The sequence below is a fragment of the Lonchura striata genome, chromosome 1A, assembly GCF_050655825.1.
Source record: "Lonchura striata isolate lonStrDom1 chromosome 1A, ASM5065582v1, whole genome shotgun sequence".
Classification (NCBI taxonomy): Eukaryota; Metazoa; Chordata; class Aves; order Passeriformes; family Estrildidae; genus Lonchura; species Lonchura striata.
In genome coordinates, this window is record NC_140741.1 from 68002396 (window position 1) to 68022336 (window position 19941).

General features: G+C 35.8%; 1 protein-coding gene across 1 annotated transcript in view; it reads right to left on the reverse strand.

The window, feature by feature from the left end:
* SEMA3A (semaphorin 3A) overlaps window positions 1-19191 on the reverse strand; it is a 276486-nt gene extending 257295 nt beyond the window's left edge. The window contains exon 1 of the mRNA XM_085568255.1: window positions 19141-19191. The gene's annotated coding sequence lies outside the window, so the exon portion shown is untranslated. The remainder of the gene's footprint in view (window positions 1-19140) is intronic.
* Window positions 19192-19941: the final 750 nt, after the last annotated feature.

Below are 19941 nucleotides of genomic sequence, written 5' to 3' on the forward strand. Positions count from 1 at the left end.
TTCAGAAAATTTTGCTTATCTTATTTCTTCCATCTTGTCTGGCCTTAGCACAGATTGTTCAGTAGTGAGCAGAACCATGGCATGGCAGCTTGAAGAAAGTGAAGAAAATATTTTTTAGAGCTGAATATTAAGTTAGCTGAAACCAGAGTGCATATAATTGTCAAAACCACTCTGGAACTAACTCACCTATTCTTCCTAAAAGTGCCATGGGGTTTTCATTTCACAATTGGTCCATGGGACATTAGAGTTATTGTTTGTTTCATTTCAAAAGGCTGTGAAATATTGAGATTGAAAGTAACTTTAATTTCACTTCCAAAAGAAAGAACAAAGTTTAACTGATATTTTCTAGAGCATGAATCCAATAAAACAGCTGGAGTTTCAATGAAAAAGGACTTCTATCACCATTATAAAAATGAATTTTCTGTGTTGCTTGGGAGAGATGTTCCTTCATCTAATCCTAATGCAAAAATTTGACTATACTTATGTATCTCATCCAATTCTTTTTCTTCTGACTACAGTCCTTGCAAATTAGTTTTTTTCAATAAAAAATTAAAACAATGTCTGACTTAATGAGCATTATAAAGAAAAGCTGTCTGTTCATCCAATCCTTATTATTTCATCATGAAAAGTCTGATTTTGAGGCATCATCCATTGCTTTTTATTCTCAAGCCCAGGAGGGAGCAAATCAATTGCAAATGCAAAATTTGTCAAAGGCCTTGGGTCCAACCCTTGCAGAACAAGTACAGCCCATGCTAAATGGCTATGCTCCACAAAAATTACAATGGGGTAGTGGGAAGGAGCCTTCAATCCTGGCCAGAAAAACTGCTTATGCAGCTGGGTCACAGATGCTAATTTAGAGGCAAGGGCACAGAAGTGACTGCAGGCTTTTTTTTTTTGTTTTCAAAAGATTTGATCTGCTATATCGGTACAGCATTTCAATGTTATGAATGTTCATTAACTAAAAATATCAATACAAAACAGGGAGGATGTAACAATTATATATATATGTCCTCTTGTAGCTCTTGCTGCCCTGTTTGTCAGCCAACTTTCAAATCTCCAATTAATCCATCAGTCTCATGGATGTGTATCTTAGGGTAGGATACCCTTCAAATTTTAACCATTTGAGGTATGATGTTTAAGTATGAGCTGGTTATCCTTCCTTTACAGCAAAGCAATATTTTTCAGACATAGATTTCTATTTTTGATAAAGGTGAACCAGTGCTTGGGTTTTTTTGATTAATATGAAAGGAATTTAGGTGATTTAATCCCAAATCAGCTTTTTTTCATACCCTTAAATCCCATTCCTAGTTCTCATTATTCTTATAGAGGTGGATTCTACAGACCTCTGCCACTCCTAAGGCAACCCCTTCCTGGACAACTAATAACACTGTTTTCGAAGAGTTAACTGGGCTGTTCTTACTTCCCAGTGAGTAAGCATGGTCAAATCTGGCTCTCCTCCAAAGCATATTGAATGAGGTTGGTTAAGAATCCTTGATTTACTGTGAATAAATAGTTAAAGCAAAATTCAAACCAGATAAACAGATTATTTATGTAATAGTCACTCATTACTACCACCTCCTGCTACTACGACATAATGAATGCAAAATATCATTATGGAAATGGAATTGTGAAGATTAACTGCATTGAAAATTCTGTACATGGTTACATGTGGCTCAGTTTTGTGAGTGCAGTTCCACAGGGTGTTTTCTTGTAAAACCATCCAAAAACTTAAAAAAAACCCCAAACTCCATTATGTATGAAACTGTCTTTGTATTGCTTAGAGTGAAAACATAGCACATCAACAGACAGTATTTCTAACACAATGATAGTGTCTTCTCATCTGTAGCTGTGTGTGTTAAAAAAGGTGTATGGGTGCATTTAAATCATAGCTGGGCAGATAAGGCAGGTCTTTAAAAAAAGCAGAGTAAGCTGATCTGCACTGAAGTTTCTGTTGTTGCAGAAAAACTGCAACCAAGGGAACTCACCAAAGTTAGGCTGAATGTCTGACATACACACATATATACATAAATAAACACATATATACAAGCCTGTACCGCCTAAAGTTCATTCTTGCACAAAAAAACTCTGACAGAGCTTTACAATAAGAGCCTCTGATATTTTGAAAGTACTTGGAGTCAGGAAATGCTTTGAGACAGATCTGCATAGACAGTATGGAAGACTTTTAACCTGAAGAAAGCCAGATTTAATTAGATTGCATGTTAGGACAACTCTGTAAATACAGCTCATCACAACTCAGTGCAGAAAAAAAGAGTTTATATACAGCTCTTCACAGCGCCTCTGCAGGGAGGCACTTCTGGCCAGCTCAGTAGCTTTGAGTTGCAGCAAAATTGGCACAGCTCTTTCTGCCCCTGGGGATGTTTTCTTTCCTCATTTCTGATTCCTGGTTGTCTCTGCCTGTTGCTCCTCTCAGCAAGCTCTCCCACTCAGTTGTGTGGGGACATTTCTATGATATTTGACTCCTTGCTGGCCAGCTTGCAGTCTCTGAAATCTTGTACCTTCTGATTGAACTAAATAATTTCCAAGGAAGGAAAAATTTTTCTGCCCAGAGAGCTTCAACTGACCAGTGGTTTTTCTTAGAACAAGGTAACACATGAACAGAAACAAACAAGTAACAGTACTATTAACATTTGTATGTTGTAGTACTATTTTATATACACATATCTGTGTGTGTGTATGTGTGTGTGTGTGTGTGCATTCCTTAGCAGCAATATTATTTACTGACCCTAGGCAAGAAAGAAAAGAAACCTGGAGATTTGCAGTACCCAGTGCAAGACTGGAAATGTTCAAAAATCAACTGACTGAATAATGTCTATGGCAAAGACTGGGTCACCTATGCAGGATATTTTTACACAAAGTTTGGCTAAAGAGCAGACAATAATGTCTTTCTGATAATTATCCAAAGTGTGTCACAGGAAGAAAGATTCCTTAAAGAAACCCACATATAAAACCAGATAACCAAGACTTTGTATACTGAGAAATCCATTCAAATGAGAAAATAAGAAGCATTTAATTGAGAATATATCTGAATTACTTTGATTCTTTAGGGAACTGGCACCAATCCAAGATGAGCTTTAATTTAGAGTCTGGAAAAAAACCAGCATAAGATTCAACCTCTCTTCCTTGCAAGAAAACATTCTGAGTTTTGGTTACTCTACTTAATTTTGTTTTGATTAAACAGGAGGAATAATAGCGGTCATACATATTCTATTTCTTCCAGAGGATTTGATAATATATATTTTTACTAAGTGTAAGATATGTGAATAGTCCTGAATATAGACTGCACAAAAAAATTTCATCTTAAGCCACCAGCAGCTTGATGAAGAGGAACTTGCATACAAGGAAGTTTTCTATTCAAACAAGGAAAGTCATATTTGATGACACTTTCTAAAATGTGTTTTCTCATTTTCCCAAGCAAGTCACCAAAGTCTCAATAGGTGAATGTAAATATGATTCCTTGAAAGAAAACCACATCATTGCATAATAAAGATCTATTCAACATATATTTTCATGAAAGAAAAGTACAATACATAAAATAATTTTTACAATATTTTCTTCATATTACTTGCCACCAATTAACCCTTGATTTGAGGAAATTTCTGGAAAATCTCCATATCTTAGCAATACATATTGCTATTGGATTCAGCACTCCTATTGCAAATTTATTTCCTCCTTTGTAACTTTGTTAAAAATACAGAGCAACTTGACAAAAGTAATATAAAAAAAAAAGAAAAACAAACACCCAAAGAACCACCCTCTTCTAATACAAAACTGTATTAATATTTTAGACAATATTTTAAGATAAACATTCTATGAAAACCATTTTTAGATTGATGAAAGAAAAAATTTCTGACCTTAAAGTAACTGTTATTAATAGTTTTTCTTGATGAGAAAAATAACTACATGAATTTTCTTGAGGATCTCAACTTTTCTTAAAAAAAGCAGCAAATCTTTCTAGCATTGGTGAGATTAACTCATATTCCTCAGTTTAGAGTTTGAAGAATATTTGCTCATTGTATCTTCCTATTCAATTAATTGTCTCAAAGGGAACAAACCATTGAGATATTTAAAAGTAAAAGGAGCAATAAAAAATATTTTAAACATTAGTAACCCTATGCCCAAAATGTTATAATGGAAGTGGACTGAGAAACACTAAGAAGAAAACCATACCTCCTGTGTGTAGTTTTATTTTCCAAAAGCCTTCCAGCTTTTATGCACAACTACTTTCTAACACTCTTTCCCTTCTCAATGGTGCTTAGATTTTCATGAGAGGAAAAAACCCACAAAGCAAATCCTGAAAGAAATCATCCTATTTCATATCTTTTGTTCACACTTACCATGTAGCTCATGTTTTTTTGTAGTAAGGCTGAGGTGTGAAATTTGCTTTTGTCCTGTTTCACTCAGTCAGCAAAGCAAACCATTCTAGGCAATGCTCCAGGAGACTAACCTCCACAAAAAGTAAATCTGGTTAATATTAGTAGTCTACATTGCACTGCCCACCCTTGTAGGATGATGATGAAACCACTTTTCCCATGTGACATTCCAACATGCCATCTCTGAAATTTAATAGCTAAATCTACTTTAGAAAGATATTTCCAAGTATTCCACATTCACAGCATTTTTCTGCAGGCTGAATTTATTTTTAAAGTCTCTGCATCTTTGCTTGTCCAAGAAAAGGACCCCAAATGCCATTCCTATCAATTACTAAATACATATATATGATCCATTTGGAAAGTATTGCAAAAATTTGAAACTGTAAATATCTTTGCAAGCTTCAGAAAAAATCAGACTGATATGTTTAAAGGTGCTGTGAATACATGAGTGCCAGATGTACTGGGCAACAGAAAACATCACTCCTTTTTGTTATTTACTACTTAGAGTCCACATGGCAGGCTATTGGTAAAACATAATGTGTTCACCAAGGAGTTTCACAAATGATGAGTGATGTCAGCATTTACTGAGACAGAAATAGAGAAAACAAAGACATGTCAGTGTAGAATATGATCAAACTAATGGCAGCACAACTTTGAACTTATAGAAGTTCTGAACCACCTGGTTTCCAGAATATTGAGCTCAGGGTGGAATTACTGTTCTGATTTTCCTGTAACATTGCCACGATGGAGGATTGGTTTTCCAAAATAAATATAATGAAAACAAGCCTGGGCAGTTGTGTATACCCAAAACACTCTGCAGGACAAGGCCCAGATGTGAACAAATGGCTCAGATGTACACTTTATAACCTTTGTGGTTATTTTCTGCTGAATTTAAGGGGGAGAAGTAGCAAACGATGTATTTTTGCATAGTTCAGAAAATATTTGATACCAGTCAACCTTATCTCAAGCTAGTAGATCTTCTCCTGCATTTCAAATTAGATGCATTCTGTCAATTCCAGTATAATTGCTGCATTTTACATGATTATATTTGGTCCAAGTTTTGATTATGGTCTATGGGTATCCTTGCAATATGAATTGACTTATTGTACAGTTCTTTAGTTATAATAACAAATATGTAAGTCAAACTAAAACCAAGATTATAACGTCAATAAATAGCACAATAATTCCATAAAAAGTATAATTAAAATACTGAAAAATAGGAAGATAATTGGTGAGTAAGATTAATAACTGAAATAATTTTTCTCTTCCCAAGTAAATTTGAATTCCCATTTGTCCATAACTTAATGATATGCATCTGGGATCATTCAGATTGTTCTTTCATCTAAGCTTGGATTCAGCTCCTCAAAATGTAGCTGTGAACAAACCAGGCAGAAAGTTTAGCCAGACATCTCCAGTCTCACCATGCCTGATACAAAAAGGTAGGGTCATTTTCCCATTTCTTTTAGGAGTGAGAAAACCCTACCTATGGGTATCAGTCTCTTCCCCCAGGATACAAGTGACAGAAAGAGAGGAAGTGGACTCAGATTGTGCCAGGGGAGGTTTAGAATGGATATTAGGAAAAATGTATTCACTGGAAGGATGGTAAGGCATTGGGATAGGCTGCCCAGGGAAATGGTGATCCCTGGAGTGTACAATAAGTGTGTGGTTGTGGCACTTGGGGGCACAGTTTAGTGGTGAACATGACAGAAAAGGGTTAATGATTGGACTTAATGATCTTAGAGGTCTTTTTCATCCTTGATTATACTATCATTCTAAGAATTGATAAGGAAAAAAAATTCCTTCAGGATGAATTATCAGGATGATTTTATTTATAGCACGCATTAACTTAGTGATTCAGTGTTGCTAGTTTATGGATTCAATGCCCTTTTCAGATTTTCAGATATTCAATGCACTTCTTCCAATTTTAGCTGTTTCAACTCATTATATTATCAAAGAAAATGTTTGTATCCAAAGGATATAGGTTTGAGGTATACCAGCATGAAGTTTTGAAGGCTTTCATTTGAATGACATACTATACTTCGATCAGAAATCAGTAAATTCACAGAATATTGTTCTGGGGTTTATAATTGTATTTACTATTAATAATGAATCACATTTTCTTCTGGCATAAACTGTCACACCTCCTTTGAAATCAATGAGACTGTTATTTCATTATAACTGAGAATTGAGTCCTTTGCACCAGTTTCTGCCTGTTGATGTTCTGTGAGGTAAAAGTGCTTTTGTTTTGAGTTGAACTCTCAGGATTGCACCAAATAGTCTGGCAATTTTGTATGCCAAAACTGTGGGCTGTTGCTGGTGTGTGGCAAATGTGTAGATGATATACAGAGGAACGGGAAACAGAAAGACATCTCTGCTTGAGCTATTTATCCTCCACATGTGGTGTCACTTTAGTCAACAAAAACAGTTTATTTCCTTATGTGCGTCTTTAATTTTCTCTTTTCTTGCTTTATTTGGGCTATAACAATGTTAAAAATGTTGTTTTAGTTAATTTTTTGATTGAGTGCCCAGAAGCTTTTGCTCTGAAGGAAGAAAGCTTCGAAGTGTGAAAATTTTAGCATTTAAAATTAAGTTTCTGTCTTACAAATATTTGCAAACATGCTCAATTCAGAGGTAGTAAACCTAAAATTTCTGAACTATGAATGTTTTAAAAGCATATGGTATGAACAGATGATATAGAACAGGATAATAGGAGTTTGTAAGAAGAGCTTAGCAATATCACAGCTGAGTTCTGAAGTTATCCATCTAACTGAATCCAAAAAGCTACTATAACTTGCTTTGCCATGTAAAGTTACTCTCTATATAATTACTATAACTGTGATTATTAATTTACATTTAAAATAAAATGACTATATATTTAGACTTAGAGATGTATTTGGGATTCTATTCAAGGAATAAAGGCTAAGATTTTTTTTATTATTATGTACCACCATTTTAATTGTATGGGTCTATGTTTTGGATTCATACAAGAAACAAAGTTTTTTGTTATTGCTGAGCAGAGCTTACACCCTGCCAAGGCCTTTTCTGCTCCTCACCTCCTCCCACCAGCGAGTAAGTTGTAGGTGCATGAAGAGCTGGGGGTTACACAGCCAGGACAGCTGACCCCAACTGCCCAAAGGCATGTTCCAGACCATATGGAGTCGTGTTTAACATATAAAGCTGGTGGGAAAAGAAGGAAAAGAGTTCAGAGCTACATCATTTGTCTTTCCAAGTCACAACTACATCCTGGGCATGGCTGGACACCTGCCTACCCATGAAAAGTGGGGAATTAATTCCTTGCTTTGCTTTGGTTGGAAAACCTTCACCTATTGAACTGTCTTTATCTCAGCTCACAACTTTCCACACTTGTTCTTCTGATTCTCTCTCCCATTGCACCAGACCACCAGTGGAAGATGAGTGAGTGACTGTGTGGGCTGAGTTCAATCTGGGTTTGAACCATGATAGTGGAATAGAACAGAGTGAAATAAATCCTATGTCTGAGGACACTGAGAACTGAAACTAGAAAAAGTAAGAAATTAATGTGATCTCACAGCTATAAAAGAAGACGCAAATGAGGGAATGAATGGGTTGGTAATATAATATGTAAATAAAAATATGATTCCTACATTTCATATACAATGTAGAAATCAAAGATGAACAGACATGAGCTAATTTTTCTGAAGGATTGTTAGAGATATTATATTTTATTTTATTTCAAGACCAGTAGACAGCACTATTGTTATCCATTTTAAACTCATATCATAAACAGAAGAATTAAGCCAATGATTTTTCCCCAAAATTTTTGATTGAACCAGGGAACATCTTTCAGCAAGGTATCCTCAAAGACTCATCATGATGAAAAGCAATACCTAGGTTATTAATAAACTACCCTATTAAGCTATTATACTACTTTTCTTTCAATGTCAACCCTTAGATCTAGTCACATTTTCCACTGGATTAAAGACTGTCTTGAAATTTTAGCAATGTCATGGACCAGTAAATTTGCTGATGACCTTAGAGACAATGCACCTAGGACACAAATAAAAGGGCAGTGTGGAATAGCAGATTTAGGTAAATGTAAGGACTCAGAAAGAAATGAGAGGAAACATGTGATGTCAGTTTTGTGAAATAAATTCTCATCACAGGAGAAACATGGCAAAAGAAATCACATTTTTGCCAGATGCATGAAAAGCAAAACATATGGCTTGTTTGTCTCACATTTTTCGCATATTTCTTCTGTGTTGACAGACAGGTTTTGGGAAGATGGAAAGTGCCTTTTATTTCAGTGAAAGATCCAGAACTTTTTTATCTTTCTGATTTCTGTGTTTGTCAGCTTGAAAAGGACTGTCTCAAATTGTTAAAAATTATGCTAAAGAATGTTAAAACCAGGCATATATTGGAAAAAAATAAAGAACAATCGAGAAATTTTGATTGAGTCCCACAATTTAATATATATTTTTTTCCCAATTCCTTGGAACAGGATTTTAGCAATGAAAGGAAACAGTACTTAAATATCCCTTTATTTTCTAAGATAGACAAACATCTGTTCAACCTGGTTAAAAAGTTACGGTAAATTGCTGATCCACCTGACTGACATTAAATAAAAAAAAAAGCAAGCCTCTCAGATTTTTCTAGACTCATAATTGTGACAATCCCTAAATATAGATGCCTAGTGCTGGGAATAGACTTCACAGATGGGCTCCCAAGTTTGTCTCAGTCAACGGAGACATTTTGGCAGCTGAGAGTGGGCTTTGCAATACACAGTGGGTTGGGCAACAGGACAGCAAGACATACTGAAGAAATCTGTCCTCTGCACAGCCTGGAGGATGTCTGTCCCTTGAGCATCTGGTCTTGCTTCACAGATCCTAACCTTGCATCTGGATGTCCTGGGAACACGACATCAGGACATCTAAAGAGATATCGAGTTCAAAGCTCCTCCATTTCAGCATAAAGCATAGTTATACGAGCCCATACCTATGTTCTTCCAAGACCTTCCACTTCAAGGAAACCTTGTTAGCATCAGAAAGTATTTGACTTAATTCCTTCCTCATTTTAGCAGGTCCTGGGTACTGCAACCAAGGGATGAAGGTGCAAAATTTTTCACAAAGAAGCAGTTGAAGGGAAAAGTTATTTATATATATATATTTTTATATATTATTTTCATGGCCTGTTCTTGCCTTTAAAAAAAAATCACTACATTATTCTCATCTTGCCATTTTTGAAACAGATTTTTTTTGTTGTTGTTAGAGTTGTAGAAACTATGACTCAAAAGAGTACAGGAGCTTAGCTATGGATAAGTGCCACTGTGCTGGTAGTTAAACACATCAGTTTAGAGCAACTTGTCTTTAAAAATGATCCCAGAGTGGTGACATCAATGATTTTTGTTATGAAGTGGAAATGAGAAATGATAATTAGTAATTCATCTGCAACATGTATGTTGTCAGTAAAAGAATTACTATCAATTAAAAACCAGAAGAGTTACACAAGTCATATAACAAGGACAGATATAGGCTGTACATCAGGAAGGTATTTAAAAATATGGCTTAAGAGAGGTCCTCTGAAATGCACTCTTAAAGCAGGGGTGCAGTTGAGTCAATGAGATAAAATAGCAACCCATAGGACCATTCATGTCTTTAAGTGTTTAAATATTTGAGGGTAACAAGGGATATGTTTTGAATGAGGAGTAACACAAAATTCAGCTAATGAATATGTTTTCAGCTAAATATTTAACAGTATGCAGCAACTATAATAAGAATCTATCCAAGAAGGAGTTGTGTAAAAATTGAATAAGGGCCCTGACATTTGTGTCTTTGTACAATACCTTTATAAATCACTCCTGCTGAACCAAGTCAGCGTCCTGCTATGCACAGCTGCTTGTCCAGAAAAGTTCAAGTAGAAAAATATAGAAAAAAATTAATGTGGAAAAACCCTATACAGCTGAAAAATTAGGCAAGCACAGTTTGTACTGGATAATTAGTTATGTATTGGCAAGTCCTGGTTATCCAGGGTGTCACCAGCTCAGAAGTCATTTGGCATTCTGATTTAGCCTGTGAATATCTAGTTATATGCTAAATAAAACAGTCATTTTTTACTAATGCTGTTTTAGCATAAAATTCTTTATCTATTTAGACATTCTTGCCAGTGTTTTGGAATTTCAGCATTCAAACAACTGGAGAAGCAGGTCCTTAACTAAGCCACTCAGAAATTTCTCTGCTCTTACAAGTTGGGTTATTCATATGCAGCAATCTATCCTATGACAGTTGCTCACACTTTGTTGACATGAGTCAAAAAAAAAAATGAAGGTAAGATACAGAAAGGCAATGGTAGCTAAGACAAAGTTTGCTGGATTGCAATTAAAGGTTAAATTAGATTAAAAAAATATTTCATAAAAAATAACTTATGCAACTTTGGTTAAAAACAAAAATGTCCATTTCAGAGAATGCCCAAGGAAAATTCTGCTTCATGAAAGTGGACGGGAGTGGTACTTTTGGAGTGAGCAAAGGAACTTTCCAAATGGGCCAGCTAATATTATGATCCAGTTAGATACACTTTAGAACTTAGGAATTACCTGAATGCTGACTTGAAATGAATAAAATCCACTCCAATTCACCTACACAGAAGATGAGCAAGGAATGCTTTATCCATTTACAAAACAAATGAATAAAGTTTTTCCATTTCTCCAGATGCATTAGATTAAAAGGAGATCGAGCCAAGGAGACGGTTTCAGACTGCTAAGAGCAAATACTCCATTAAAAGCAGATTAACACTGAAAGCACAATTGTTCTACACATTTTTCTTATAGATTTTAGTGTCACCTACTAGGGTGCAAAATACAGATGATGACTGGAAATGCTAGGTCAGAGAATAAAGGTGAATTCAAGGTGAGAAATGTCGTAGAATAGAAAGAGAGAAAAAGTATATCCAGCCAGAAAATCCATAAGATGAATTAGTATGATGGTGTAGTTTATGCTTTCCCCTTAGGGATAGTGTACTTACTACTAAGTAGATGATATTAATGCCAGATCTGAAATGAGAAAAGTGCTTTTGCTTTTTTGCTGTGAGCACAATTTAGCAATATCTACAGGGAAATACAAGGGTCTGGATTATATTTATTGTAAGACAGGCAAGAAATTAAAAGTGAGAAAATATATTAGCATAGATTTGTGACAGCTGGATATGCAGAGAGAGATGATAGGTTTTCTAACATTTGCATTCTTTAAACACTGTTCTAGATTAATAGCTTCTATTGCCTAGGGTTTGACATTTGTAGATATTTATATTAGTTTTCCCTCAAATATTTAGGGGATAGTCAAGAATTATTGAGATTTCATTTTATTGGCAATCCAAGACCTATTTCTAAAATATTGGATTGTACTCCGTGTTTCAGGAAGAAATCACAAGAGCAGGAAATCTCACTGGCAAAGTATTTTTATGGCAATAACTGAAAGAATCTTTTAGTCTAAGAATTTTTAAAGTTGCTTATTTGCCTCTAGATAAAAGGCATGCCATGTCTTTAGAAATAGGGAAGAACAAGAATGAGGAATAATTCTTAAAAACAAAAGCAGTAGACAAGTAGCTATTTACATTATTCATGAATGGTCATTTGACTCAGAGGTCAGAGTTTTGATCTTCATCCACCAATCATTATAGTTCAAATAATATCAGCACACTGCAATCACAGAGTAATATGGCAGTAAAAATAAAGCCTACTGGCACTTGACAGTAGTTTGGAATAATAAAAATGGTACAGTGATATGGCAAGTGAGGTCAATGTCTAGTTAGGAGCTGTAATTGTTTACGAGCCTGTCTGGAAAAGCAGGTTTTGATGTTTATGCTCAATGTTCTTGGTGAGCAGAGATTTGGCCAGATTGGTGGAAAAAGTAATGTTTTTTAAAAGAAGTTCAGCTTTCAGAATGGTTTCCAGCTCTTATATTTTTGTTCATCAAGGATGAAAGGCCACTAGGACTGCAAAGCAGTCCTTGGGGCTTGTGATTTAGGCATTACAAAGACAGTTGACAACAATGCTACAGATCTAGTCCAGTGATTTTAAGCTGTGTGCTTCTTATTTTGACATGTTCTCAAATATGATTTTTCTGACCAGCCATTTAGTCAGGTTCTTTGGAAATACATACATATTTCTTCCCTTTTTCTGTTTGGTTACAATGTTGTTTTCTTTAAGTATAAAAAAGATTTTAACAATAATGCTGATTATTTCTGTCACCCGTGGCTCAGTAGATGGGCTTAAGCAGTTCATTGAATGTATTTTTGGAGCCCAGACAAAACCTCAGTGGAAACAAAACTAGACATTCAAAAGTCCATGCCATGTTTATGTAGTATTTTCTAATATTTCACATGCAATTACAGTTAGTGTCTGGCTGCCCTCTAACTTACCTGCCTCTGCTTTGTGGTTTCCCCAGTCAATAATTTAAACATAGAAAAAGAAGAAATGTTTTTATCTCTGTCTGTTTTATGGATTTTAGGAGCTGAGTCAATGGGCCAGACAGGGATGTACAAAGATGAAAATAGATTTCAGACCTGTTATTTAATTCAGGAAGCATTTGCAGGTGGTGAATATTAATTATTTTAATCTATCCTGAGTTTTACTGAACTAGACATTACTTTTCCTTCTGTAGTGCATTTAAAACTTCAGCAATCATGGATAGTGTAAACTGAAGTCTTGTTTATAGAAAGAGATGACCCTAAAAATTAAAATTTATTATCAGATCCAATTTTTTTTGCCAAAGTTGAGGACTTTTGGATGTATAGTTATATTGCTTGCAACAGAATTTGAGTTTGTCATTAAGTTAAGGCATGGATCCATATCACTGTTTTTCTGAAGTATGAGGACATCCAAGTTCATTCTAATAAATAGGAAATGATTATATTGTCTTATTTTCCCTTAACTGCATATGACTTGGCCGTAGCTCCCTTTGCAAGAACAAATTGTTTAAATCAAATTATGGTGTGTATACCAATAGCAGTGGTAAAGCTACTTCAAAGTATGTGCAGAAAAATATCTGGCCCTCTGCCTTTTCCCTGGAGAAGATGTGGAACAGCTGTTTGGCCAGGGAGCTGTGGCTGCTCAGCCCAGAAAAACACACAGGGATTTCTGTAAAGCTGGGACATGCCAATGCCACAACTTCTGCAACCAGGTTCTTACTTTGCCATGGCATTTGCCTGTTGCAGGAAGTACAGATAGGTGCTTTTGGCTATCAAAATATGCCTCCTGTTTGTAGCTTAGGTATGAATATTTCCACAGTCAACATAATCTTGTGACACCTTCACCTAGACTACAGACATGATTGGCTAGGATCCCTCTTATAGTTAATTTTTGAGCTAGTAGTAATTAGATTCTGTTATGGTCAAAAGGAAAGAATAGAAAGTTGTATGGTATGGGTATTCCTTTGGTAAATATATTGTTTAAAATAGATCAGATAAATCACTCTCTAGAAGTAATTTTTTTGTCAGTCTACAAAAGAAGGCTTGACACTAATTAATACACATATATCCATATTGTAAGCTTATAATGTTGGGTCAGTGAATGCTAATTTGTGCTGAAAGTGTTTACAGTGACTTAGAATAACTTGATGAGACTGGAAATAAGTTGAATAAAGATGAGTGGAATTATTCTTTCGAAAGGTTACGCAAAATAGCAATAGAAAACCTAAGCCTGAAAGTTTAAAGAATGCAGATACTACAAGTGCACCTCCAAATGTCAAATGATCTTATGGTTGTTTGTGCTCTACGTGGGTGCAAATGTTGGCATGCTGCTTTAAATCATCATCTAGTATGGGACATTGGCCAGGGACAGATATTTAGCAGCAAGTGTATCAAGCTGCCTTATCCATCCAAGTGTATACAGCTTTATCCAGCAAGTGTATAAAGCCGCCTTAATCAGCCAAGAAATTTTCAGTGGGAAATTTCTCCTTACACTCTACCAGATAATGGTGAGTTTATGAACCATAAAATAAGGGCTTGGATAAAAAGGACTAAGTGGATGAGAATCTCATGTAACAAAGGAGGTTCACAACAACTTCTGCTGGAGTTGTGATCTCCTCAGTAATCAGAGAAGAATAAAACTTAAAAAAACAAACTACTACACTAGTTGGCTATGTTTTAGTCTTGCTGTTCTTTTGTTAATTCCTCCATGCAAACAGACATATGAATATTCAGGCTTTGTATTTCTGTGATGGTGTGTTAATACTGTTATAGAACTTAATTAAATTAATAAAGTATTTGGTAGAAACAGTGATATATTATAAACTACCATTTGTCTTCTTTGGTTGGAAGAAATGCAGAGTTCATAGCCTTTAGTTTGGGTGAGGTGGTAGTATTAGAAGTGAGTTAGTGAAAACAGCTTAACTGTCCTCTATATAAAGAATAAAGTTGGTAAACAAATCCCACTTGGAAAACAAGCAGACTGCAGAGCTTTGGCAGCCTTGCTTTTGTATTATTTTTGCCTTGTGTTGTTTTTTTAATTAAATGAAGCAAGGCAGAGCATTCAGAGCATGACTCAAGCTATTGCTAAAAGTATTAAATTAGATTAACTTGGCATTTAAGTCACAGCAATTTTGACTCAGATTCTTGGACTGTAAAGAAGGGAAGCCTTGAGGAATGAGGCTGAGGTCATTCCTTCTGAAAAAGTCAAGTCCACATAAGCATCAATACAGAATATTCTTCTTAATGCTATTTTTCTCTCATCCACGTGCCTTGATTATGAAGTATGTCTAAGCAGGACAGTTTATGAGATGTTTCTGCACATAATTTGGGATGGGAGAGCAGAGAGGAAATTACAGGACATTATACATTGAGTGTGTGTAGGGCAAAGGCACAGTGTATGTATAAATCCTTTGAGGATTTTTGATTGTGCCAAGTGTCCTTTTTCAGAATGTTTCCATCCACTGAGCCTATTCCACCACAATGTGGGGAGTTTGTGCTGCCTCTGCTCCTGCTATATACACCACAGACAGCACCAACAGGAGGCTTCCCTAAAAGGGGACACTAGCTTCATCTTGGGGCTGGTGGAGATACCCACATTAAAAGCTATCTAGAATAATTTAGATTTCATTACGAAGAGCCACAGCTCATAAATTGCAAAGATCCTCTTCTGCCTGTGCAGAGACTATGTTGCTTTTCTTATTTTCCTTTTGCTTTTCTTCCTGGCAGATGTGAGCTCAAGAACCGTAGTTTTAATATAAGGTGAAGAGGCAGAAACATTTAGAAAAAAACAGAGGATGACATAAGCCTTAAAGGTTAAATAGGTTCAGCCCCTCTGATTAAAAAAAGTAAAAAGTCATCTACTTTATACAGGAGCATAATGACCTTTCATTTATTTACCACTGTCTGACAGCAAAACCTCTGTGCCTTCAGATGTTTGCAGAGCAGAGCACCCAGCTCTGACCTCACTTCTTACTGAGACTTTCCTGTTATTCTAATGACAATATTTACCAACCATGACTACTGTTGCTTGTAAGGCTATATGCAAGAAAGTCTGTCTCATTTGGGAAGAAAACTACATTTTATGTAAAAATTTCCACGATCTGAATAAATCTAAGTATGGATAATAATTCTGGGGTTTTTTTTAAGAAAATAAAGTGCCTTAGACATATATTTTTGAAATTACATCTTATCATTTCCCATGCTCCTTCCTTTTTAAATTACCTTCTACTAGGAATGAAATTTTACAGCCTAGGTTTGTGACAAAATTGTTTTAATTTATTGTACGTCACTTGTAAATTATAGGTCATTATCAGACAGTAACAGGTTTTAGGATGTCCAAATTTTACTATACTGGATAAATTGTAAGTGTATCCCTTTAAAATACCAAAGGCTAGGCTTGTCTCCATTCTATCAGAGATGCAAAAAAAGTCACTGCCTTCATACACAGGAGTAACAGGGAAAAAGGAAAAAGAGAAAGAGATCACCTACCACCTTTGGTCTTTGAAAGTTCACAGACCAAAGTGTTGAAGGGTTCCTTGGTGCTCCCCCCCAGCAGAGCTCAGGGCTGAGTCCTACACCACAGGTCTGACTCGAAGGACCAACCTACAGGCAAATAGTGCTACATTTCCACATGGCAGCTTCTAAATGTCCTGGCTGCAAAATGCAAAGCCATAACTGCATAAGCACTGGTTACTGGAGTTCTGGAGCAGATGTTTACTCTTCTAACAAGTTCTTCCTCTTAATAGTCTTCCAGTGATGCAAGTGAAGCACTAATGAAACCCAAACTTGCAGAGTTGTCTTGTAGAAGAAAGGTGATTTATTTATTTTTTTTTTTAAATAAAGATGCTTTTAGATCAACAATGATTACTAAATCATGGAAAGCTAAAAAGGAAAAAAGAAAACTAAACAAAAATCCCAGAAACAACAACCAACCAACCAAAACTACCAAAAACACCAACTAAAAAAACCTCATTGACATCAGTGACCATGACGGGAAGCTCATTTTAACCACTGACTTCCCCCATACCAGTACATCAGTGTTCTCCTTACTCTGTTGAAGATCAATGTGTTTTATGTCTAATACACTACTCTTGTTCTATTCATCCTTAACAAATTATGCAGAAGTCAATATACTCCAAACAACACTAGAAAAAAGATAACCTTGAAATCAGGATTAGACTATAATAATTTGTTGGGCCAGACTAAAATTAAGAAAATAGCATGCATCAAAAAAACTCAATTTGTGATAAAAGTAATTTTAAATGAGTCCCTGCAGAGTTATTCCAAGAGTTTTTTGGCACATGTAGGATGCAAACGGTCTATTAAAGAAGGAGAAAACAATTCAAGGACTACAGCAAATCAACATTTGCTTTCATAAAAAATAATGATAAAACCAAAACATATCTTAAAGATGAAAAAAACAAATAAAAAACCAGTCCTCCCCCCAAAACAATGCCACCTAAAATTGACTCAAACAGTAAGACTTTGGCACATAATTCTTCCTTTACGACTGGAATTTTAAAATAAATAAATAAATAAACAAAATTGTACAGCAGCAGAATGGTACTACTTGGTATGAGGAATATCTTCTTCTAATGTCAATGTTGAATATTCGCTATTATGATAATCCTGAACTAATAAGTGACATATTCCTTATTGATTTAAACATAAAATTTTTGCAACTTTCTACTATCTCATAAAAATCACTTTTTTTTTTTCACAGAAGTGTGCATCATGGCATTTTTTCCATAAAAAAGAACTGAGAGAAAATAATAATGTTTGATGTCTTTTTATAAATGCATGCTAATTTTTTAAAAATTTGGATTATTTTTAAAAGTTTTGTTAGAGGCTGTGTCTTTCTTTCAACTGCTCACCATTGTGGAAAAATAAAAAGAAAAATAAGAAGCATCAACTATTAAAATTTGAAAACCAATTTTAATACCTAGAACTATTCCCATAAAGTTTCAAAAATTTGCACAAATATGGCTGATGAAGTTATAATCTAATGTGTACAATTAAAATTATTCAGCTGATTCTTTTTAAAATATAACTTTTACTTCTTTAATGAAAAAAATTTAAATTCTATTACCATATGAATTACCAGAAATGGCATCTTTAGTCTGAGCTAAACATGGGACTATGACTGTGTGTCTCTGGTTCAAGGCTATCTGGGATTAGGAGTTTTGGCAGCCATCCCTGACCTGGAGCCCCACAGAGGAGCCATGGACACGCTGTGAGCAGCCTGGAGCTGAGCATGAGAAAGTGGAGGCTGTTTGTTTGCCATAACACTCTCATGGCTACAGCTCTATTTTCACTTGGGAAACTTGGATGCAATCCTTCCTTATCCAGCAGTTTGAAATCTGTTTCTCAGAGAATAGGTTGCTAAGCTGTGATTTGTTCTGAGGAGGAGGAGAGGAGCCTGAAGCCCTCCTGGGCTGTTCCCCGCTGTGCTGTCAATGCCACACGGTACCAAGGGCTAACAGAGCTCCAATGTCAATGACAAGCAGAGAACCAGCAGAAACAAAGCTCAGCTGTGCACCAGTTTCCCAGTTCAAGCAGCATCCCCACCATGGTAGCCTGGCAGGGAAACCATTCAGGTGGGTTGTAATTGCATCAAACACCTTTTTCCTGCTCCTGGAACATAACTGCAGGGATAGTGACTGCATTAGTGCTCCACAGTGCAGCTGCCTTCAGGCTGCAGGGCTCCATGTGATGGACACCATGCATTGATCTGGGTCAGTGCTGCTGAAGGACACAGCCCAGCTCACACAAGAAATTCTGAGAGCAAGTGCAGCAGGCACAGTGGTGATGGGACGCTGTGTTTTGCATTGGGTCAGTGCTGCTGAAGGACACAGCCTGGCTGAAACAAGAAATAGGGAATGCAGCCTGCCTGATCATCCAGCTGCTGCCAACAACCCTCCCTATGCAGGTAAGCTATTGGTACTGCTGCTTAGAAAATGTCATAATGAAATTACCCAGCAACTGAGAGTCAAAAGTACTCAGCTAATAAAAGAAGTGCTGTTAAATTAAGTCTAATAAACTTTCTTGCTAAGACATACTGCATAACCAGAAGCAGGTAGTCTCAGAATCTCTAGCTATGTTGTTCTCTGGCTGACATGTACTATTTTAAAAAGTTATGCTGCACAAAATGAAAATAGGACTCAGTAGCTTGAGAGAAAGTTAACATTCAGAAAATTACTCTTAAATTACTTAGCATTATGACAGGTAGAGCTTCAAATTTATAAATCAAAGATTACATAACAAAAAGAAAAAAAAGTTAAAAATCAGGATGAGATTAATAAAAATTACCTACTTTTACTTCCATCATGATAAATCTTCTGCTTCTTCCTGGAGAGACCTAAAGTGTCTGAATGCTGTGGGGAAGAAACTATCTCCACCTACACAAGGAACTCTGCAATGTGTCTTGTTCAGGGCTGTCCTGGGCACTGACCCATGGTGCAGGTTTGCTCCCTGCCTCATCAATCAAGGAGGCAATTTGAACACCAAGGTGGATGGACAGCCTCATTAACTCTCTCTCCACCAGAGCAATTTGCTAAATACAGAAGTGTACCACACTTTTTCTTTAGGAAGTTTGGTTGTAAACAGAGAAACACAAAAGCCACAAGTAATGGTGTTTGTATTCTAAATTTGTGCATAGCTATTTTTAACTGAGGCAGACTTGTTTTTTGAAAGTAAGGAAGAGGAAATTGCTATAAAGTGCCACTTTCTCATTCAGATGAATGTACAAGATAATTACATTGACATTATTCTTCATCTATGCTGAGGGTACACTCAAATAAAAGACTTGATTCTGGAACTAAAGTTAACATTGAGCTAAAGAAACTTTATCTGAGTGACCTTCTGTGCTTCATCTGGTTAATAGAATATGGAGGGTGCTTCAATTAGTTAAGCAAGCTGGATAAAGATATTGTGCTGGTACTGATTGTTTAGGTATCAAGCCTCCAGTCCAACTATAACAATATAATAACACCACAAGCAAGCTATATTCAGGCAGTGTACCACACAGAAAGAAGTCAAGAAGTCCAAGATGGTTTTAGGTAAAAAGCTCTGTGTGTTTTAAAAAGAAAGGGACACTGTATGCCTTTTACCATTT